This window comes from Gouania willdenowi, unplaced genomic scaffold (genome assembly GCF_900634775.1).
Source record: "Gouania willdenowi unplaced genomic scaffold, fGouWil2.1 scaffold_174_arrow_ctg1, whole genome shotgun sequence".
NCBI lineage: Eukaryota > Metazoa > Chordata > Actinopteri > Blenniiformes > Gobiesocidae > Gouania > Gouania willdenowi.
In genome coordinates this window covers 15,133-39,845 of record NW_021144925.1, presented here as the reverse complement: position 1 = coordinate 39,845, position 24,713 = coordinate 15,133, and the positions used below count along the sequence as shown (strand labels likewise).

The following is a 24,713-nucleotide window of genomic DNA, read 5'->3' as shown; positions in this document are numbered from 1 at the left end:
CACACACAGACAGACAGACAGACAGACACACGGACACAGACACAGACACACACACACAGACACACACACACACAGATTGATTTTATAGATAGATGTAAGTTATGAGACTAATGAGTATTTGATGAATAATTTGATGAACTCAGCACTAAATGAACAGCAGGAGCAGCAGTGGTGCTGTTGGATGCTGTTGGATGCTGTTGGATGTCACATCCAACACTGTAGACGCTGCAGGTGCAGGTGAGCTGTGCACGGGAGCTCCGTGCACTGTGTGCACATCTCTTAAAGTGATAGTGTATCTTTGAGAGTCTTAGTGCTCCGCCCTGTCCCTGAAGCCCCTCCCTCTCTGTATATCCACAGCTTTCTCATTATAAATCTCTGATCAATAAATAAACACATTTATACATGTGGTAAACAGAGGTGATGATACACACGTATATATTATATATTATTACTGATGGTTTAAACACATGGAGACTGTGATATCATTAATAATACGCTACACAATAGACATGTAATAAGACAATGATCATGTTGTCATTTGTATGGATTTTAAATCATATTAAAACATTTACCATCATATTCTGTTTCATTTCCTTTTAAAAAACCGTATTTAAAAAAAATATAACAAGTTCCTTTGACTCCTTTTTCCTTTCTTTAGATCTTTATTGAGTGTTTTAAAGCATCACTAAATGACTTCTTTAATAATGATGATGTGGTTTCTTGAGAGTGACTCAGCAGATAAAACCTGGTCAGGAGCAGGTTTGACCCACAGACTGTGTTACTATGGTAACCAAGGTGTTTTCTCGTTGATGAAACTGCCGTTCCAGTTAGAACCTGGCTTAACGGAGTCGGACTCTCAAGTTTAACCTGGACTTAACCCTGAGCTGGGTTTAAAATACCCTCCTGGTTCTTCACACTCCACACTGATAAAGCACCACTAAACATGACTCAGCACCATTGATGGACTATGTTTGTTATATGAAGTATTGTTGATGTAAATCTCAGCAAACAGTGGAAGGTGAAAGAGAAAAGGCTTTGTAGGAATGGTCTCCAGTGTGTAGGTGAGTCTTAGACAGTGTGTGATCTTCAGATTTATGAAGGCTTGAAGACAAATAAAGCCTCAGTCCAACAGACTTGTTCTCCTGTTCAGTGGAAACATGCTGAGATGTTCCACACGTGAGCTGAGCTCCAAAGGCTGCTCCACACTCACTGCACTGTGGCTCTGCAGGACATCACCCACTGTTACTGATGTTCACATGATGTTAGCAGAGCTTCCTGTGCTTTCCTCCAGCTGCTCCTCAGCATGTCTGAGTGTCTGTGTCTTCTCCACAGCAGCTTGGAGGGTGTGGATGGTTCCTCTGGAGCTGAGCCTGACTCCATCTTTACGGTGTGTACGTCTACAAAGACACTAAACCTGTGTCAGCCTGTGATCACTGTACACACACACACACACACACACACACACACACACACGTTTAGCAGTAATGAAATGTTTATTGATGGATGATGGACAGAATGCTGGATCACTACCTACTGCTGTTTTCAGGAGGTCTTGGTAGCTTTTCTTCTCCTGCAGCTCAGCTTGTGATGTCCATGCTGAACTAGCAACAAGTTCAGGCTGCTGCCACGCAGCAAACTCATTCTGATCACTTTTAATAAGAGGGCTGTTCCTCTGATACCACACATTTACAGCTTTTTAATCACATACTATCATACATTCTGAAGCCAAACTGGTGATAGCTCAACAACTTGTGTTTTTAATCAACTTATCAAGTCTCCCCGTGACCCTGAAAAAGGAAGAAGTGGGTCAGAAAATGGATGGATTATCAAGTCTATGAACAAAGCCTTTTTCTCTAATGTTTGAAAGCTGATGAAGCAATGATACTGGTCTGTAGTTAGAGCTGCTTTTATTAACACTCTAATACATGGAACACTTTCACTGTTTGATTATTTATTACAAATAAACCACTTTGGAATGATTTATTGATGACATGTTTGACTTATTTCTATATATTCTATATTAATTCATTAAAAGTTCATTTCAAAGCAACAAGTTGACATTTCATGATGTATTTTTTTTAACAATGTGAACTATTTATTTTTAATCTACAGAATGAATAAACAATGAAGATAAAGTTTTAATGACTCGACATTTTTAGAATTCATCTGTTTCTTGGCTCAACAATCTTACACTTAGACATGTGATTACCCTGGACACACCTCCACTCTGAGTCCAGAGCTCTCAAGGAGCTTGTAGTGCCATACAATCCCCCCAGAACACTACGCTCTCAAAATGCTGGACTACTCATTGTTCCATTTGTCTCTAAAAGTAGTATAGGAGGAAGAGCTTTCAGTTATCAGGCCCCACTTCTCTGGAACCATCTACCAACCACGGTTCGGGGGGCAGACACCCTCTCTACCTTTAAGGTTAGGCTCAAAACATTCCTCTTTGATAAAGCTTTTAGTTAGGAACCAGCTCATAGCTCATAATTAAGATGCAATAGGCATAGACTGCCGGGGGGGGGTCTGGCATGCTCGGTTGGAGAGAGGTTGGAGAGGGCGTTTAGAGAGAGGTCATTTAGGTTAGAGAGGGACCGGAGAGGGTCCCATTCCTCTCTCAAACACTCCCTCTATGTCTGCTTCTTCCCTTGTGTGTTTGCTCCTGTACTCCTTCTGGCTTTTGTCTTGCAGGTCCGTGGGATCCTCAGTGTGGAGTTACAGAGTCTCAGCGGCTCTGTCTCCACCCTTTCCTCTGCACACACCCAACACAGCATAACGTGGATGGCTGTTCATCATAGGAATGGGATCCACACAAGGTTCCTGCTGCTTAACAGAAGGTTTTCCTTGCCGCCATGATGAATTCATGTTGGGTGTGGGATACATATGTATGTGTATATACGTATATATGCATATATGTGTATCCATAAAATGAAGAGTCCGTCCTTAAGACTGCTCTACTGTAAAGTGCCTTGAGATACCATTGGTTATGATTTGGCGCTATACAAATAAAGATTGACTGATTGATTGACATACAGGGAGACTCCGCCCCCTTTTAATCAGTGCTGTTCATTGGGAATAATTCATATCCTTCTAGAACCAAAACAGGAACTCTTTCACTGTCTCAGATGTTGATACAACACTACACTTAAATAAAAAGCCTTATTAATGTAGGAACAATCTCAAACTAAAGAATTCTGCACTTGTTTGACTCATTTTATCAGAATTTGTTGGAAAGACATCATGACTGGATGTGAAAGCAGCGGTTACTCTAAAAGTCTATTTTTAAACTCCTTCAGCTTCACTAAATACTCAGTTTCCAGAGGAACCTTCACTTCCTGTTCTTAGATCCATCCAGTGGATGTTCTTCTCATGGTAACCATGTGTGTTTGATGGAGGATTATGTGCTATCCAATGAAAAGCTCTCCCTCTCTCTGACATGTTTCTCTGTTCAAAGAAATCCAGCACAGACAATAACACGTCTTTATTTAAAGGAACAAAGCTTCACTGGACATTTGATATCATTACATTTACATTGATTCAAACTTTATGTCAGAAGGAAGATTTAAGAAGAACTTTAGGATTTATCATGGTTACATAGAACATTGTAAGTTCTAAAGAAAGGCTGGACAGGCTAAAGAACAGATTAAAGAACATTTCAGAGTTAGAATAAATCTATGAGCTGTAATCACAGAGTTGATAGAAATGTAAATATGGTGATAAAATGGAAGTGTTTGGACACTTTGGGCTCCCCTTCCCCTGATATTCATTCAGCACACTGCATGATCCATTCACAGGCTTTAGGCAGGGTTTCCCTGTCAGGAACCATTTCATCACATTCACTTCAACTGTAGAAAAATATACTTTATATAAAACACATCACATCTAAAATCAAGAAAATACTATTATGTGATGTATTAGATACTCATTTAAAACTCATTACAAATATGAATCCTTTATAAACACAGAGAAAAGAAACAGATTCAAAGGTACATGATGAAGATGATCTGTATTAACACAGCATGTATATTCATCTACAAGTTAGGATCTGATTATTACATCTATTAGAATGTTAGTCACCTTCTCTACATTCTATAAAAACTACTAATGATTATTATGTACAGTATACAAACACATGATGGACATCATAGACTGTCTTTATATAGAATGTGTGTTAAACTGAAGGGCTGGGGGCCAAATCCAGCCCTTTAGAGCATCTAATTCAGCCTGCAGGAGAAAATAACAATGACAGTTAATAATTTCTACAATTCATGTTTTCTCTAATTCAGTTGTAGATATCTCAGCCTCTCTAAAAACAAATAATGTTAAGGAAACCACAACATTAGCAGAGCTCACAGGTTTCCCATGCTGACATCACATGATGGGAGTTACTTTTAAACTTCAATTGTTGCAGGAACTCAAAATTTTCCTAATTCATTCCACAACATTTGAGAAAATTAAAGCAAAGTTACTCATAAACTAAGGCTGTTTTTCTATAATCTGAAGCCCTTTGGACCCCAAACTGGTCCGTATTTGAACCCTCAACTAAAATGAGTTTAACAGACCTGATATAGAATCTGTCATTAGTGTAAAATAATAATAATAATGTGAATCATTCTTCATATACATCATGTATGAATACAGAAGCTATAGAATGTATATCCTGTATAGAAAGTGAACAAAGGGAAACTTCTTCCTGCTTCCTTTCCAACTGATCATTGTATTGATCTTTTCTTTCAGACCACACCTTCAAAGATCAACAACTTCCTGAACTGTTGGTGTCCATTTTCCAGCTGACAGCAGGTTTATGTTGGAATCCTGTGCAGCCTGATCTCTGGGTTCTTCAGTCCAACACTGGAACCAGAAGGTGTCGTCACCATCCGTGTGTCGCTGGGATCTGAAGATGATTCCTGCTCCATGTCTCCATCCACACAGAGATGTGAGTGGAGAACAGATGAAGTGCTGAAGGTCTTCCCACACTCATCACATCTGAAAACATTCTTCTCATTATCTCGTTGGTGGACATTAAGGTAAAATTTGCTCTTGTAAGATTTTGCACATGTGTCACATTTATGAGGTCTTTCTGATGAGTGGCTGCTTTGGTGACATTTTAACTGTTGATATGTTGTAAAAACTTTGTCACACTGGTCACAGGGACACACTTCATGTCCAGTGTGAGATCTCAGGTGTTCAGTGAGGGTTTTTTTCTGTTTATATATTTTCCCACAGTGGTCACAGTGATACAACACTGTTCTGGAGTGAGTCTGCATGTGCTTCGTTAAATCTGATCTTTGTGTGAAAGTCTTTCCACACTGTTCACATCTGTGAGCTTTGATTCCACGGTGAATGAGGACATGTTGACTGAGGTTTCCAAATCGACTAAAAGTCTTTCCACATTCATCACATTCAAACTTTTTAACTCCAGTATGAACGACTTTGTGACTTATTAAGTTAGAACTGTAGGTAAAAGCTTTTCCACACTGGTCACAGTTAAATGGCTTTGATCCAGAATGGATTCTTTGATGTTCAGTGAGGTGTGATTTCCTGGTAAAGGCCTTCCCACACTGGTCACATGTATGTTTAGCTTTAACTCCAGCTTGGCTCTGCTGTTGAACTCTTTGCTCTGAAGTTTTTCTCTTAGATTTGTTTCTTTGTTGTGGCTGAGCTTCATGGTCCTGAGAGCGTTGAGGTGTCACTTTGTTCTGGCTTCCAGAGTCCTGTAGAACAGTTAGAGATTAAACACAGAGAAGGAACCAAACAAACATTTGTGAATCAGTTGTTAAACCTCCAGCCCTAAACCAGCTCAATGTGGAAAAATGGATATTGGCGCGTTAGCGCCCCCTACAGAGTGAAGAGAATTTAATATGAGACAAATGTCCTATTTTAACACACTTTTCATAGGGCGTTTCACTGACAGGGCTCAAAGTCACTGCAGATCATCTAGAGAAGTGGGACACCAAAAGAGATCCATGGATTTTTGATAAGTTTTACAGAGTTTGCAGGGCGGAACAGTGAATCTTGGCCTTTTTTGTTTTGTTTTTTTAAATACACATAATGACTCCAAAAAACATACATTACAGAAAAATACACCAAACAAAATAAAATGTAAAAATTAGTAAAAAAAAAAAAAAAAAAAACACACATTTATCATGCACATGTCTCATAAAATTAAACCAGGGAAATCACACATGCTTTTTATAAATGATCTATTTATGAATGTAGAAAGTGAGAAACTTCCTTTACTTCTTTTAACAATTAATTAATCTAAATCTAATTTTAAATCATATTTAATTTGCAGAATACCATACCAGATACTTGTTAAGCTTATTTTCTACAATGCTTGTCCAGCTTGAAAGAACATGGATGGAACACAAGTAAGACGTGAGATCACCTCAGCTTTTAAAAGTTTATTCAGTTTTGTTGTAGGTTTTGTAGCAGGTTTAAAACCTTAAAGAAAAGGATGAAAAAGAGAGAAAGGAAGAATGAGTTCTAATCAAATGTTTTTAAAAGAATGAACCACCTGAGCTTTTCCTATTTTAAACATTTTATTTATTAAATAAATTAATTTTCTGCTATTTAATGTTTAATGTTTTTAAATCAACCTACAATGTTTAACTATTTCTATTTGTAAAATTAAATCATGTGCTTTGCTGTACAAATTGTATCCATTTTAATTAAAGTCAAACTTTTTAAGAATGTATTTTACCCATAAACTTATTTATTAATTTTAGTATTTATGTAAACTTATTTATCTGAATCTCTTAACCAATATTTATTATTCTTAACATATCTGTGATTTTAGTCTTCATTGTTTTAACCTAAATTACACTATGAAATCACTATATATATATTATATCAATTGGATCAAATAGTACCTTAATGTATTTTGACTAAGATGTCACTAAACAAACAAACTGGTAAAGCCAAACACTTTGGCTGTAGAGTTAACTTACATTTGGGTCAAAATACATATAAACATTGAATCAGCCTGTGTACTTTAACATGACCTATATTCTAACTTAAATACGTGCTTTTAGGAGCTTAAAATAAACATAATAATTCAATAAATCTGAAGACACTCACTAACAACATCTCTGAGCTCCTCCACTACATTATCTGAGAGTCCAAACACACAGGTGTGATAGATTTTCAGTCAAAGTAGTAGAAGGAGGAGCTTAGACCTAATACTTATGTTGAGGCTCCATCTAGTGTCTAATTGTAGAACTACATCTACACCTGACCTCAGGTGAACGCAACGGAAATTCACAGAATTGGGTTTAAACACCGTCACTGTGAGGGAAAGAACATTTTTTATGCAGAAATGTCCTTCCAACTCTCTTTGTAGTCGTTTCAAACACCACCTAAACACCGTCTAACCTGGTAAAAAACTACACAAATCATCACTGACTCCTACATCAGAGACACCAGTGTCTGTTTAACTTTAACATGTCTGTGAAGCTCTGTCTGTTTCTCATAGCGCTGCTGTGCTCCGTGAAAACATGACTCAGCTTTAATCAGCTTCACTTGATCAGAGCTACAGAACATCTGGATAAAGTTGTTCTGTTGTAGACCATCAATACCAGAGATTGTAGAGTATGAAACATCATAGATTATTGATAACTTCTGATACTGTAAAATATTCTAGCCTCGAGTGGTGAAAAAACACTTCTTACACGTGATGTTTGCACATTTAGCTTTGTTTAATCATTACGTTCTGGAATGATGTCATCAGGATCATTTAAATGAGGTTAATTTAAATTAAGTTGATCAAAACTTAATCAATAAACCTGATCAGATTCAGTAAATCATTGATCCCTGAGGGTAAATATAGTGACATTAATGCTGTTCTCATACATCTTTATATGACATGAATAATTAAAAAGGAGCAGTCAGAATAATCCATGTCACTACAACTTATATCTACCTTTTAATTGTATTTTACTCATTACTTTAAATTACATTTTTATTTTTGACATACATTTTTGTTCAATTATAGTCTCCTTTTTTATTAGTTTTTATTTTGTTTTCTTACAGTACAACTTATATCTTCTTTTTAATTGTATCTACTTTATTTTTCATTCATTCATTCATTCATTTTTCATTCATTCATTCATTTGAGCAGCATATTACAAACTTTTACAAAACAAAACTAAAATAATTGTGCTCAAAAGGAATTAAGGTTTTTTTTTTATTTATTAGTATTTTGTTTCCTTACAGGAGTTAAAAACTAATATTTTGTGAAATAATTCATTAATATTTCTAAAAAAACGGAATTTTAAAAAAATTGATGTGGAAAACAGAATTTGGGAAAAAAAATGCTTTTAAATGTATGAAATCTTTTTAAAAATTGTAAATCAAATCGAAATATCTGTCAGAAAAATCGAAATTAGGTTTTTTGTGAAAATGGTGCAGCCCTAATTAAAACACAAAATGCATTGAAGCTGTGATTACACCGTTTAATTCTATCAGAGTAATGATGTTTATAACGTGGACCAAGTACAGTTGTGATGTATTAAAGGTCTGTGTTAATGGAGGGCTACATGTAAATTCCCTTATTTTCAAATCCAAAACTTGACAGGTATGAACAGAGTCGCTTAATGTTGACGTAATGCCATGTGTGTCGTAAATGAACGAGATGACTAGTTTCTCTGTGTGAACCGAGTTGAGCTGGTGATCACGTCCGTTGTACCGTACCAGAAAAGGGACAGGGAGGGGGGATTCCTGCTGTGAGCTTGGAACAGCCTGAGCTGGCAGTATGAGTACAGCCATAATGGTGTCTTTCACTGGTTCTACATTCACTGGTTTTGTTCCGCTCATTTCTCACCTTTTCTGAGGAGTCCATGTTTGCTGTCACGGCTGAGTGGTTCCACAATCCTCCATTCACCTGTAACATCAGCATGGAATCAGCTCCACCTGAAGGATGGAAGAGACAGAATGAACATGAAGGATCTAGAAATATTCATCCATCCTTTGCAGTGTCATCACTTTGAAATTGACTAAAACTATCAGTTTGTTCAGAGATCACATGATGTGGAGGAAAATGAAGGTCTTCAGTGGAAACAGTTTAACTTTACCGATTCTGCAACGTTGAGGAAAAAAAGAAAAAGAAAAAAACTGACCTATTAATTAGAAAAGCTGGAGCGGAGTATGGAATGAACTGATTAGATCAGAGTGTTTATATCACACATTTTAGATACAGGCCTATATAATGTGATAATAGTTTTTTGTTAATATTGGACTAGTATCAGATATCTATATCAGAATGTAACGTCCCTACTTTAAACTATTGTAGATGAAAGGTCACATGTCATGTAGGTAATGTAGGGCATAAATCTACTGATTTGATTCACTTTTGATTGATTTAAGGATATCAAGCAGTACCAATTTTACTTGGATATGGAAAACATTCTCATTAAAACTAATGATGTAAATAGTAGAAACTACAGCTTTATCTTGGTGCATTAGTAAAAATTTGAATATTTACATTAATAATTGAATCTCATTAGGGATGTAACGATTAATCGTAAGGCAGTTAAAAATCGATTCATAGGTATCATGAATCACATCGATACTGTGAAAATTTAAATTTGCTATCCAGAAGAGTTGGCGGCGGGAGTAATCTGCTAATACTTTCTATCTGGCCGCCTTCTACTTTTAAACATGTTCATAAATGATTCCTTACCCCTTTAGCACCAAAAAATATCTGTAATATTACGTGAATATCTGTAAAAGTCACGTTTTTCTATGAGCTCTGTCTGCTAGCATAGCATCTCTTCTTCACTGCAAGATATCTGCATGCCAACCGACCACAGTGAACATGACCTGAGCAGAGGGGTGGGCGATTCACAATCACAATTTTATCACAGTTTTTTTCATTCAAATAATTTAGACCATTTTAAAGTGATTTATTAATAAAACAAACTTACTTAAAATCATCGTCCTAAATGGAAAAGAAGGAATAAAAGATCATTTAAATTGTATGTAAGCAACTTATCAAACTGGTTCCAAATACGATTAACATCAAACAAAAAGGCTGACATGTTATTTTAGTCACAGTCTTTTTCCTTTGTTTAACTAAAGTGGTGTAGCATTAGCATTAGCAACACTTGTTACATAACCAGGTAGCAGATCAATCTAGTGATTTCTATTTGTTATTGAGGTAACACACTCATATTAATAAAATCCTATTTTAATCAGTGTTTGAACGCCTCATTTCACACAATTTAGACATTCATATCCTTTATAAGATAAAACGTTACTGCTTTGGTTACATTAGGCCTGGGTGATATGGACCAATATTCATTCTCTCTATTTTTCCTTTAAATGGCAATAGGTGATATAAACCATTTATTTTTATTAAGTTTTACAAAAAAAACAATAATGGCCCAAAGTCGATGGAGAAAAATGCCACAAAGACCCTTTTATTAATTCTGTAGCATTGCTTCTTTCAGGGCAGCTCTGAGTGGCTGAAAGTCCTTTTTAAAGTAAATCACATTCAGGACACTGTCTCTTTAAGAAAGTGTAAACAGCCCATTGAGCTGCAGCAGCAGCTCTGTTACTGTGGAGCAACAGAGAGTTAGTTAGAGAAGAGAAATACATGCAGTGTTTCCTCAAACGTGTCTCAGTGCTTCAACACTCAGAACTGATGGAGTGTGTCTGTGCACTAGGGGGGAGGGGGGGTTAGAGCGTACTTATGCCCTGTTTAAGTGCTTAATAATTCTGTAATGTCTGTAATGCTGACACACTGACTAGTAAATGATGTGATTTGGCAGATAAAAAAACCTTTGGATGTTCTGTGTATGGACCACAGACATATGACAGACAAGGCAATGCAAGGGTTAAAATGTGAACTACAGATGGTTCTAAGATCTCTGTGATTTGGGAGATCGTCGTCATGTTTTAATCCTTAATGATCTAATATCATCAGATCACACACCAAAACTGAAATGACTTAAATCAATTCAAAGCACAGAACAGGCTGTGTAAATAAAGTGGTAACAGACACATTGTAAACTCAACACATTCTCATTCCTTTGAGTCTCACAAAGGTTTTGTTCTAATGTTCCAGTGGTTGCACAACAAATCTAACTGTATAATAAGAGACACAACCATAAACATAAATAAATTATTGTAAATAAAAGCAAACATCCAGAAATTAAAATAATTCTGAATTGTCTTAAAGTGTAATAAGTCAGGTCTTTGGTAAATGTAAGAAAATACTTTTAAATTCCTGTGAACAGTAAACTTCAAGAAAACTTCATTTTTCACCTTTTTTTTTCATTGCTCATTCTCATCATTTGCTGCTGGAGCACAGGGAACAACTATAGTTTCCCATGGTCATGAAGGCATCATGTTTATATGCAGCTTTCTCTGCCAATGTGAGTTTTGTTTACATGTATTCTGAGTGTTGATTGACTGGAAGGCTGGGGAATGGGCGGGGCATAAGCGAAGAAAGAGTCATAGTGTCTTACATTCCGTTCCCACAGGGAAGTGTGAGTGAATGACGGTGTTAGACGTTCTTTGTGTGTTTGATTGTTTATCATTAGCATCAACTATTGTCTACAGGTTACTATGACCTCCATTAAAAAGCCTTTAAAAGACCCTAAAAACTAGTCTAAACATGATGTGCAGACTTAAACTGGGATTAAAATGCAGAAGGGCATGAAAAATGAGAAAAATGTGATGTAATGAAGCAAGTCCATTACTTGTTTACAAAAGACACATGCATATTATCTTTGTAAAATGGATGTTTATTGATTGTCTTTTCCCATGGTTGTGGACCTGCAACAGAGAGTAAAGTATGAGTGAAACTAAAGATAAAATGTATAATTGTCTGATAAATGAACTTACTTTGTATCTCTGGTCTGGTCCCAGGTGTTCCGGCTAAAAGATTCCCCAGAGAGCCGGAGCACCTTAAGAAGATTCCAGGAGGGACCATTGTGTGAGGAGCAGGAGGGGTGTTTGATTTAAATGTTGTGCTAAATTAGATGTTTGTTTTAATGTAGATATCGTTAACTTAATAAAACATATATATTTGGTAGAGGTAATGAAATGTTTTTACATTGTTAGATTTGTAAGGTATAGTGTGAAAGAATAAAATTGTTGTTTTTAAGAATTTTCCTGTGCTGCAGAATAGGCTGGGACTTAATCATCTGTCGGCCTATAAAAGCTGCTCAGCTTCATTGTTGAAGAAGAGTGCTGCAGGATGTGAGCTATGTTTGGAGCTCTGCACATGTTTTAACCTTGTTTTTTGCCTTTTTCTTTGTAAATACTTTTCTACTTGGAAATCATTAATAAATACACTTTGGTCTGCACCTGGAAACGTGGCCTTAGCTGTACTCTGTTCCTCCAACCGCTTAAATGAAACGGCCTACATGTGACAAACACAAATTGCAGAAAGAAGGCATAGAGCTTTTTGTTCCTTGGAGATGTCAGTGATTGAACCGGGGACCTCATACATGCTAAGCATGCGCTCTACCACTGAGCTACATCCTCTGTTTTTGTGATTAAAAATGAGAAAAAAAAAATGAGAAAAAAGTTGCAAATGCCCAAAATCGGAGGTAAGACAATAGTAAGGCATAAGACTTGAAAAAATTTGGAGGTTTTTTTTTTTTTTTTTCTGAGAAAAGGCTATCAAAAGACTCTAAAAACTAGTCTAAATATGATGTGCACACTTAAACTGGGATTAAAATGCAGAGGAGCATGAAAAATGAGAAAGATATGACAAACACCCAATTCAGAAAGAAGGCATTCAACTTCACAATCATTGAGTTTCTGTTCCTTGGAGATGCCAGGGATTGAACCTGGGGCCTCATGCATGCTATGCATGCGCTCTACCACTGAGCTAAACCCCAATTGTGTTCACAAAAAATGAGAAAAAAAAAAATGATCAAAAAGTTGCAAATGCCCACAATCGGAGGGAAGGCAATGGTAAGGCATAAGACTTGAAAAAATTTAGATTTTTTTTTTTTCTTTATGAGAAAAGTCTATCAAAAGACCCTAAAAACTAGTCTAAATATGATGTGCACACTTAAACTGGGATTAAAATGCAGAAGAGCATAAAAAATGAGAAAAATATGAAATACACCCAATTTAGAAAGAAGGTATAGAACTTCACAACCCATGAGTTATTGTTTTTTGGAGATGCCAGGGATTGAACCTGGGGCCTCATACATGCTAAGCATGCGCTCTACCACTGAGCTACATCCCCTGTTGTCTTGATGAAAAATGAGGAAAAAAAATGAGAAAAAAGTTGCAAATGCCCAGAATTGGACTTAAGGTAATAATAAGGCATAAGACTTGAAAAATTTGGGATTTTTTTTTATTTTGAGAAAAGGCTATTAAAAGACCCTAAAAACTAGTCTAAATATGATGTGCACACTTAAACTGGGATTAAAATGCAGAAGAGCATAACAAATGAGAAAAATGTGACAAACACCCAATTCAGCAAGAAGGCACAGAACTTCACAATCCATGAGTTTTTGTTTTTTGGAAATGCCAGGGATTGAACCTGAGGCCTCATACATGCAAAGCATGCGCTCTACCACTGAGCTACATCCCCTGTCCTCTAAACAAAAAATGAGAAAAAAAAAAATTGAGAAAAAAGTTGCAAATGCCCAAAATCGGAGGTAGGGTAATAATGAGGCATATGACTTAAAAAAAATTGGAGTTTTCTTTTCTTTTTTTTTTCTGAGAAAAGGCTATCAAAAGACTCTAAAAACTAGTCTAAATATGATGTGCACACTTAAACTGGAATTAAAATGCAGAATGGCATGAAAATTGATTAAAAGTGGCAAACACCCAATTTAGAAAGAAGGCATAGAACTTCACAACCCATAAGTTATTGTTTTTTGGAGGTGCCAGGGATTGAACCTGGGGCCTCATACATGCAAAGCATGTGCTCTACCACTGAGCTACATTCCCAATTGTGTTCCCAGAAAATGAGAAAAAAAAAAAATGAGCAAAAAGTTGCAAATGCCCACAATCGGAGGGAAGGCAATAGTAAGGCATAAGACTTGAAAAAAATTTAGATTTGGATTTTTCTGAGAAAAGGCTATCAAAAGTACCCTAAAAACTAGTCTATATATGATGTGAACACTTAAACTGGGATTAAAATGCAGAAGAGCATGAAAAATGTGACAAACACCCATTGCAGAAAGAAAGCATACAAGTTCACAAACATTGAGTTTTTGTTTCTTGGAGATGCCAGGGATTGAACCTGGGGTCTCATACATGCGAAGCATGCACTCTACCTCTGAGCTACATCCCCAATTGTCTTCACAAAAAATGAGAAAAAAAAAAAAAATGAGCAAAAAGTTGCAAATGCCCAAAATCATACAAAAGGCAATAGTAAGGCATATGACTTGAAAAATTTGGATTTTTTTTTTTTTTTGAGAAAAGGCTATCAAAAGACCCTAAAAACTAGTCTAAATATGATGTGCACACTTAAACTGGGATTAAAATGCAGAAGAGCATAAAAAATGAGAAAATGTGACAAACACCAAATTCAGAAAGAAGGCACAGAACTTCTCAATGCATGAGCTTTTGTTTTTTGGAAATGAAAAGGATTGAACCTGAGGCCTCATACATGCAAAGCATGCACTCTACCACTGAGCTACATCCCCAATTGTGTTCACAAAAAATGAGAAAGAAAAAAAAAAGAGTAACAAGTTGCAAATGCCCACAATCGGTGGGAAGGCAATAGTAAGCCATAAGACTTGAAAAAATTTAGATTTGGATTTTCCTGAGAAAAGGCTTTTAAAACTGTGATAATCACATCCTCACAAAACCTTTTGGGCAGAGCTGTGGTGTGGTCCCTCCCCATGCCCTCCTACTAATCTACAGGCAGCGAGACATATTAAAAGGTTAGATTCTATGGAATCACAGGAAAGCCAAAATTAAAAGGAAATGCATGTGGAAATAAAAAATATCAATAATGAAAAAATATATAAATGAAATCATTCTTTTTCCATTTTGCTTTTTTCATTTTGTCTGTCTTTTCCATTTGCATTTTTACTTCATGACTCAAGCTGTCGATAAAAGCAAAGTCAAATCAATAATGAAACATGATGTACGAGTTTCCATTAGGGATGTACCCAAATGAAATTTTTTGGCCGAAACTTTAACACCAAAAGAAATTATGCAAATTATTAGTCCCCCATTGCATTTGTGGCTCTGAATGTGTACTAAGTAGGAATGTGCGTTATTTTATGATTTATCATAAGAAACATTCTCACCGGTAAGAATTTGTCATACCTCGATATAAACAAAAAAATTCAGAAATTAGCGAGGGCCACGGGCCATTTGTCCCTCAATTTAGCCAAGAATGCCCCAAAAAAAAACATGTTCCACGGACCAAAACTGTGACTGTTTGTTGTCAACAACTTATTATTCTCTGGAGCGGAACGTTGTTTACGGAAGCTCTGACGTGCACCGCCACCGCCCACACACCACCGTCTGTGTGTGTGTGAGGTGTTTGTCACGGCTACCAGAAGCTGCCTTGCAGTGATACATCATAGATCACTACTGGGTTAAAACCAGACAACCATCCAACAAAGTGAACCAGTCTAAGTTCCTCCATCAGATCCACCCAAAGTTCTACAAACACTGAACAGAGATGAACCTGTAGCAACGATTATGAACTGGAAACTCAACTAAAGCTAACTATGCTAAGCTAACACACCGACACACAGACAGGGTTAACGCTAACCACTCCATATAAGGACTAATAGACCAAGTAAAAAAAAAAAAAAACATCTTTTACTGTCAAAACCACAGAGCCATTGATTTGTTTATGATCAGATTAAACACTTGTATGGAAGAATAAAAGCTAAACATGTCACACGTTGTGTGAAATAAATATTAACTAATGTCACCATTAATTCATCCCAACTTGGTAAATGGACTTGATTTTATATAGCGCTTTATCACCACACTGAAACAGTCTCAAAGTGCTTTACATATCAGCTCATTCACCCAATCACTCTCACATTCACACACCAGTGGGACAGGACTGACATGCAAGGCGCTAGTCGACCACTGGGAGCAACTTAGGGTTCAGTGTCTTGCCCAAGGACACTTCGACACATAGTCAGGTACTAGGATCGAACCCCCAACCTCTCGATCGGAGGACGACCCACTACCACCAGAGCCACTGTCACCTTTGTGAGCGCAATATTTTCAATTATATTTCATCAGCAGTAAAAACACTATTGAAGTTATTTGTGATTTTTTTAATAATAATAATTTTATTTCAAGTGATGAAATAAATGAATTACATACAGTAACACTAATAGTGATCCACATGCACAAATATATTTCATAAAATATCAGCTCATGAGCTGTTTGAGTCAGCAGTTATTGTAGCCTTTTTAAATGTGTCTAGTGATGTATTCACATATATTTGTGTTTGTAAGGAACCTGTTTACACTAAGTTGTGAATTTTTTTATTTATTTATTTTATTTATAGTTTTTATTTATTGTGATTTTTATCATTATCGCCCATATTTAGAACTAACCACTAAAATTAAAACATTGCAATTGTATAAATTAATGTTAATGCTTTAAAGAATAAATAAATTAAAAATAAGAAAATGTTTATTTAGCACAGACATTCCAACAATATAAAATAAAATAGTTTAACCTGACCCCACTCATACATTAAATAATGTTGTACAGGCCTATAACTGAGCTGTTGGAAGAGTCACATTAAATATTTTATCTAATTAAAACACAAAGTGCATTAAAGTTATTGATGAAAAATCAGCTTCTATTGGTTATATTTATTTCTTTAGATGCACACACAGCTCTGTGTACATGTCTTTAACTCGCTGGTTTACTTTTAATCCAATCAACAGATAATATTTATAACGTGGACCATTTACAGTCGTGATAAAGTTCAGACGTGCACTGACAGCAGAGTTGTGGCACAAATATAACGCCATACGTGCCCTGCTTCAGATTGTTGTGTAGAGGTCCCACGGTACTACAGTGTTGATGTGACACAGAAACATAAAACACACGTACTGATCCATCAACTCTGTTTAGAAAACTCTTCAGCTCTGTGAGTCCACGGACACGTTGGTCTGTTTTCAGACAAGCGCACGGTGTCAGCGCTGTTTACGTCATCACAAGATTGTTACAGCTTGTTTTACGTGTTCTTTTGTTGTAGTGAACGTGCACTGTGTGTTGATGCACTGATGCATATTCTGCTTGCTTTTAAAATGTAATCCCTCAAAATAATCCCCGTTTTTATAAAAAAAAACATGTAATCTGATTACACATTTTTTAATATACTGTCACAGATTACAGTTACATGTTTTTTGTATCCTGGTTACGTAAAAAAAAAAAAACGATTTAATGGATGAATCAAATTTGTAGATAAAAACAATTTTTAATTAAAAAATTTGAGTTTCAATTAATATTTAGATATTTATTTTTTTTCCCACCAGTTTTTTTTTACTTTTTCGCATTCCGATGTGAGCCCGCCTCCTCTTTGTTTAGATTTGTTTACCCATTGAGTAGGCTGTATGTGTGTGTGTGCCACAGGCATGTTCAATTTTTTATTCACACTATGCTGAGATGCTAAGGAAAGAGTTTATTATTTTTTTAACTGTAATGTTATAAAATATGTAGTTATATGATTTCTTAATCAGAAAATTTAAGCTACTGTGAAGTTGTTGTTGCACTTTTGCTTAAACCTGGAATAAAGTTTGAAATTGTTGAATAACAGCCTTATTTACTTTTATTTTGAGATTATTCTATGCATTTTAACTCTTGAGGACAATCACAGAAATAAAGTTGCACTTTTGACAATAAATCTGATGACTGCACTCATTTTAAAGTGCATTAAAAAAATATTGAAAATCAAATCGAAACTTGAATTTTTCTTTTTAAAAATCTGAGATTTTTTTTAGGCAAAATGGCCGAGCTCTATGTTCATGTAAACTGAGATGTGTAAGAATTTGAAGATGCAAGATACTGTTTTATTTCTTGATGTTGATTTATTTTATTTTAAGCTGTTCTTAGGTTTCTATTTACATGATCAATAAAAAATAATTTAATCAAACATTATTCTATATAATTATAACTGTATATAATGTAATACACTGTATTGTCTTCATAGAGAAGGTATTTATGGCTCCAGGAGGACTTTAATCCAGGTGAGATGAGGTTAAATGGTTCCTTGTAGAGTAAAGGTTACAGACCCCTGACCAGGGGAAGAGGGTTAGGAGACCCCACTATCAGAGCTGGACCCTCTGAATTTAATTCATGAGGTGAAACAATGCAGATGTTAAGTTATGCTACTGTTAACTTAATTCATGAATTCAGAATTTCTGCAAAATAAAAATAAAATACATGTAACCTGTTATACTTTGCTTACGTCTTTTAAAATGATATAAAATAAATGACCTGTTATTTCAGCCACTGTTTGAAAACTTAATATTGACATTAAAACATTTTTCAAATCTCATTAAACTACGGTACACTAGTTATAAGTCAACTATTCATCAGCATGTTGATGTGCTTCTTAACTTTAAAGATGATCAAATATTTCCATAGGAATATAATGACATAAGATGGCCTCAATGGTTATGATCTCAATAGAAAAATAAAATAACATGAGTCATCAATGATTTTAACACCAGTCATTGAGAAATGATCCACTCACAAAGACAGATGAACAAATAACAATTGTCCTTCACTCACTCACTCATCATATCACACTCACCTTAGAAACACTGACATCACTCACTCACTCACACTGATCATGTGTATAGATTCAGCTGATCATAGATTGATGGTGATGATTGTATGTGGTACCTTCTTTTCTAAAGCATGCATGGATCATTATACAACTGATAATTGTTCATTTACTGATCTGTACAACTGGTGATTTTAGGAAGGAGATGAAATCATTACTGTTAAATTATAGTTGTCGTCTGACTGTTGATATGAATTCTTATACTGGACCAGGGAGATAAATGTACTGTCACATGATCAGTGAGTCAGGTTTTAAATGAAGGATTTATATTTAGGCAACGTAAGACAAGGTTATTTATATCACATTTCAGCAACAAGACACACAAAAGTCATCAGTAGCATCATATTAAGTGTATTTTACTTCATTTACCACTGTGTGATATTAGGATTGTGTTTTTATGAAAGTGAAGGATTAAAAAATGACCAAAGCATTATTGTGTATGATTGGCTAATATAGCATGTTGTGCAGCCAGTACAGTTGTTAAAATAGGTGGAGAGCAGCTACACTGACCTGTTGTTGTGCAGTGCTGCCATCCATGTCATTTACACTTCTGTTGATTCTCCTGTGGAAACATAGACATTATATGTTAAGATGGAAACAGAAAACAGTCAATATAAAATACCCTCATTTCTGGTCTATAACCTGCTACTTCCCATCCACACAACAAATACTGTATATCTCTAAAAAAGACACAGAAACATGTTCTGTTTTTTAAAAAACTGTAAATTATTGATAAAAAGTGATTTCATCATAATGAGAGCCAATATGATGGATAAATATTACTTTGGACTCCTGTCCAGGAACTTATAGTTGCGGAAACCCGGTGACCGGGAAGTGTCAGGTGAATGCATTTAAAGAAACGAACACAAACGCAAAAAGGTCACAACACGAATGCAAAATGGCCACAACGGAAGTGTTTCCGACGGATCGGTATTACAGACGGACACGTTTCTGGCGGATGTTTTTAACCCACCAGAACAGAGAAGAACAGGAGGAAGACATCGAAACGCGTAAGAAAGTAAGTGAAAGTTGATTAGGATACTCTTGTATTTTTCATATCAGGCTATCATATCATAATACCCGTCCGTCTGTAATACCGGTCCATCAGAAACACTTCCGTTGTGGCCGGTTTGCATTTGTGTTCGTTTCTGTAAATGCATTCACCTGACACTTCCCAGCCACCGTAGTTAAGGATTAAAACATGACGATCTCCCAAATCACGGAGATTGTAGAACCGTCTGTAGTTCACATTTTAACCCTTGCGGTGCCGTCTGTGGTCAATACACAGCACATCCAAAGGTTTTTCTCTGCCAAATCACACCATTTGCTAGTCAATAGTGGTGCAACGGATCATCATTGATCCATGATCGGCACGGATCGCTCTCCATGGTTCGGCACGCACGTGGTCCGCGGATTGGTTGACGGAAGAAATATATATATTTTTTTAAATCATTATTAGTAATGCCTCGATGAAGACTGTTCCATTTGTGTGTGTGTGTGACAGAGCAACCGTACCCACATGTGTGTGGTTCACGCTCCTGGCTGTGTATCTGTGTGTGATTGTGTGAGAGTTGAAGAGAGAGAGAGACACTCAGAGGGAGGCAGAGAAAGGAACAGTTCTGTGTGCGTAATAAGTCCGTATGAATGTCGTCATGTCTCCATCCATGTCTTTTAAAGCTCTTATTAAATAAATATTAGCTCTAGTCCAGATGGCCATCCTTGACTATTGTAGGAAATTTAAATTATAAACTCAGATCTGCTTTTTTTTCTTCTTCTTTCATTCTTTTTCATGATGTGGACATAGACTAGTTTTTAATTCACTCCATGTTTAAAAAAGAATGTGTCATAACTTTTTTTTTCTCTCCATACACTTATGTGTATAGTAATTACCAGTAATTACAGGTAATTAAATACACTTGTGTGTATGGTAATTACCTGTTTAAAATATGATGTATCATGCCTTATATTACACTTTATATGTTTAAAAATGTTATTTTAGCATTGGACTGACACCTCAAGTTAAATGTTGTTTGTATTTAATGAGCAGAGAAATGTTGCATTAAGTGTTCTACTAAATAAATGGAGAGTAAAGTTATTTGTCTGGTCTTTTTCTGTTTTTTCTGCTGATCAGAAAAATGATCTGATCCATGAATCACGATCAGAACCATCATTATTAGTAATGCCTCGATGAAGCCTGTTCCATTTGCGACGTCCGTGTGTGTGTGTGTGTGTGTGTGTGCGCGACAGAGCGACCGTACCCACACATGTGTGGTTCACGCTCCTGGTCGTGTATCTGTGTGTGATTGTGTGAGAGTTGAAGAGAGAGAGAGACAGAGGGAGGCAGAGAAAGGAACAGTTCTGTGTGCATAATAAGTCTGTATGAATGTCGTCATGTCTCCATCCATGTCTTTTAAAGCTCTTATTAAATAAATATTAGCTCTAGTCCAGATGGCCATCCTTGACTATTGTAGGAAATTTAAATTATAAACTCAGATCTGCTTTTTTTGATGATGTGGACATAAACTATTCTTTAATTCACTCTCCATGTTTAAAAAAGGTGTCATAACTTGTTTTTTTTTTTTTTCTTCTCCATACATTTATGTGTATGTAATTACCTGTAATTACCTGTTTAAAGGATGATGTATCATGCCTTATATTACACTTTATATGATTAAAAATGTTATGTAATCATTGGATTGACACCTCAAGTTAAATGTTGTTTGTATTTAATGAGCAGAGAAATGTTGCACTAAGTGTTCTACTAAATAAATGGAGAGTAAAGTTATTCGTCTGGTCTCTTTCTGTTTTTTCTGCTGATCAGAAAAATGATCCGATCCGTGAATCAAAACCGTGATACGATCAGAACCGTTCGTTTTTTGATCCGTTGCACCACTACTAGTCAGCATGTCAGCATTACAGACACCAAAGAATTATTAAGTGCTTAAACAGGTCAGAAATACGCTCCGTAATATCACCCAGGCCTAATGTAACCAAAGCAGTAACGTTTTATCTTATAAAGGATATGATTGTATAAACTGTGTGAAATGAGGCGTTTAAACACTGTTTAAAGTAGGATTTTATTATTATGAGTGTGTTACTCAATAACAAACAAATCACTAGACTGATATGATGCCTTGTTATGTAGCAAGTGATGCTAATGCTACACCACTTTAGTTAAACAAAGTAAAAAGACTGAGACTAAAATAACTTGTCACCCTTTTGTTTGATGTTAATTGTACTTGGAACCAGTTTGATAAATAACTTACATACATTTTTAAAAATTATTAGAAAATGACCATGTCTTAAATGATCTTTTATTCATTTATTCCCATTTAGGGCGACAGTTTTAAGAAGGTGAATTTATTTGTTTTACTAATAAATAACTTTAAAATAGTCTTAATGATTTGAATTAAAAAAATCGTGATCGTGATTTTACAAATAAAAAATCGTGATATGATGTTTTTCCCATATCGCCCACCCCTAATAAGAGCTAATAAATGTGTTTCACCATGCAGGAAAATGTGATCAGAACAAGGTAATATTAACGTATAATAATCTTACAATTAATAAATCTTGGGTTTTTTCCCCTTTGTGTTGATTTGTCCATATCTGTTCAAATATTTTTTTTTAAAACATGAACATTATATATTCAGTTAATCACATGAAAGTACATTATCTTACTAAGGGTTATATTAAAAGATAAGTCTTTAACCAAAGCAATGTACAGGATGAGCTTTTAGGGTCCTGCCTATGTTACGAGTCCCGGTCGGTGACCACGTTAACAAAGAGAATGACTGCAAAACACTGGAAAGTACATGTAGAGTTTAAGAGTAGGAACCACACAGCACTCTTGTCTTTTACCAGATTGTGTATATTAATTCTCTTTGAAGCTCATTTACAATACATTTCAATGTCCAGTACAAACAATGACAAATTAAGTCAAAAAAGAATGCAATTCTATATTTATTCATCTTTTGTTATCCAAAACCATATGTAATTACTGCTTATTACATTTCCAGATGACTGATTGTAATACCAGAAATTTACACATACTGCAGCTTTAATGTGCTATAGGTTTCTATGTAAATAGCGCAAAACTCAGTTACTCTCCTGTGTCTCTAGCTATGGCTGGGCAAAAAAAAAATCGATTTAATCGATTCATCGAATTTGTAGATAAGAACGATTTTTATTTAGCAAATTTTAGTTAAAAAAAATTATTTGTTATTTATTTGTTTGTTTGTTTACCCTTTGAGTAGGCTGTGTGTGTGTGTGCCACAGGCATGTTTAATTTTTTTGTCGGGGAGTAGATTAGAACAGCACCGCTCAATCCACCACTTTGTATCCCTGTCTTTATATTATATTTGTATTTTTTGGGACTTAAAATATTTGTACATTATGTAAATTATATTAAGAATTGGAAAAACTGTAATTAAAACTTTTGACCACTAACTTAATGAGTTAAAAACATGTTTAACTCATTTAGAAAATGTGAAAGCAGCTTTAAATATAGACTTTTGTGAATGAAAAATGTAGTTTTACAAAAATAAAACTTTACTTCATAACAAAATTAATCTGAAAACCAGAATCCAGACCAAAAATGTAATCCTGTAATGAAATCTGTACCATATTTGTGTGCTTATGTTACGGGCCCCGGCTGGCACGGTGTCCACGTTAACAAAGAGAATGTCTGTAAAGTACATGTAGAGTATAAGAGTAGGAACCACGCTGCACAATTGTCTTTTCCCAGATTGCGTATATTAATTCTCTCTTTGAAACTCATTTACAATAATACAGTTCAGTGCTTTCAATATCCAGTACAAACAATGATGAATTAAATCAAAATAAAGTGCAATTCCATGTTCACTCATCTTTTGTTATCCAAAACCATATGTAACAACTGCTTATTACATTTCCAGATGACTTATTGTAACAACAGAAATTGACACATACTGCAGCTTTAATGTGCTATAGGTTTCCATGTAAATAGTGCAAATTTCAGTTACCCTTCGGTGCCTCTAGCTATATATATTAAAGGTATTGTAGATGATGTTTAGCTTCCGGGTGGATCATCAAGACTATTGGTCCTCCTAATTGTCAATTTTCACTTACCGGTGGAGAGCTTGTATGACCGATGTCCACACCAACTTGTAAACAGAGCTGTGCACGAGGACAACGGGGCTCGTGCACGCTCTCCCGCACACGTAGGCGTGTTGCGCATGTGCGTTTTTTTTTTTTCTTTCCACAAAATGTGGAGAGGGCGTTTCTTTTTTTAAACATCGTCCACAATACCTTTAACTATAGCGGGAATTACACTAAATATCGCGAGACTACCGTGGCGAGGCGGCTCGGTTCTACCGCTGTTAAAGTCTATAAAACTGACATCACAAGTTGCACAACTTATCAAAACAAAGTGACTTATAAGTAATGAAAGCCTAAAGCTTTCATAAACAGTTGTTTTAAACCAAGCACTAACCTGTAAAGTACATGTAGAGTGTTAGAGTAGGAACCACGATGCACACTCGTCTTCTCCCAAATTCCGTATGAGCGGAAACAGGAAGTGAGTCCACACTAATGTAACCGGGGAACTGCAATCTATAGTGCCGAAGGTTCCGCTCCTCTACAATAGTATTTTCACAGGACTACTTTTACTAAGTACACAATAATAATAATAATAATAATAATAATAATAATAATAATAATAATAATAATAATAATAATAGTAATAATAATAATAATAATAATAATAATAATAATTAAAGCCGCGAGCGGCGTCATAGGTTCCGATGAAGCGGCCGGGGATGGTAACCCACGGTCACGTATACCACTGTTGGGGATTTGGGAATTGGCCTGGAGTTGTAAGCGTTTTCGTATAACGGCGTAGTTATGGCGAAGGATTTTCCTGTGTCATGATAGGCTCCTCCCACTTTTCACAGCCTGGTTTATTTGCCATAGC

At 35.7% G+C, this 24,713-nt stretch overlaps 2 long non-coding RNA genes and 4 other non-coding genes across 6 annotated transcripts; all 6 read right to left on the bottom strand.

Moving 5' to 3' along the window:
* Positions 1–8,879: 8,879 nt before the first annotated feature.
* On the bottom strand, positions 8,880–24,292 carry LOC114458740 (uncharacterized). Its single transcript, XR_003673133.1, has 3 exons — positions 24,234–24,292; positions 19,271–19,322; positions 8,880–8,910 (listed from the first exon to the last, which is right to left on the bottom strand). It is a non-coding gene; the product is annotated as an uncharacterized LOC114458740 (long non-coding RNA).
* Positions 11,727–11,959, bottom strand: LOC114458741 (uncharacterized). The gene is made up of 2 exons (XR_003673134.1): positions 11,848–11,959; positions 11,727–11,778 (listed from the first exon to the last, which is right to left on the bottom strand). It is a non-coding gene; the product is annotated as an uncharacterized LOC114458741 (long non-coding RNA).
* On the bottom strand, positions 13,136–13,207 carry trnaa-agc (transfer RNA alanine (anticodon AGC)). The gene has a single exon. It is a non-coding gene; the product is annotated as a tRNA-Ala (tRNA).
* trnaa-ugc (transfer RNA alanine (anticodon UGC)) lies at positions 13,487–13,558 on the bottom strand. Its single transcript has one exon. It is a non-coding gene; the product is annotated as a tRNA-Ala (tRNA).
* Positions 13,849–13,920, bottom strand: trnaa-ugc (transfer RNA alanine (anticodon UGC)). Its single transcript has one exon. It is a non-coding gene; the product is annotated as a tRNA-Ala (tRNA).
* trnaa-cgc (transfer RNA alanine (anticodon CGC)) lies at positions 14,195–14,266 on the bottom strand. The gene has a single exon. It is a non-coding gene; the product is annotated as a tRNA-Ala (tRNA).
* Positions 24,293–24,713: the final 421 nt, after the last annotated feature.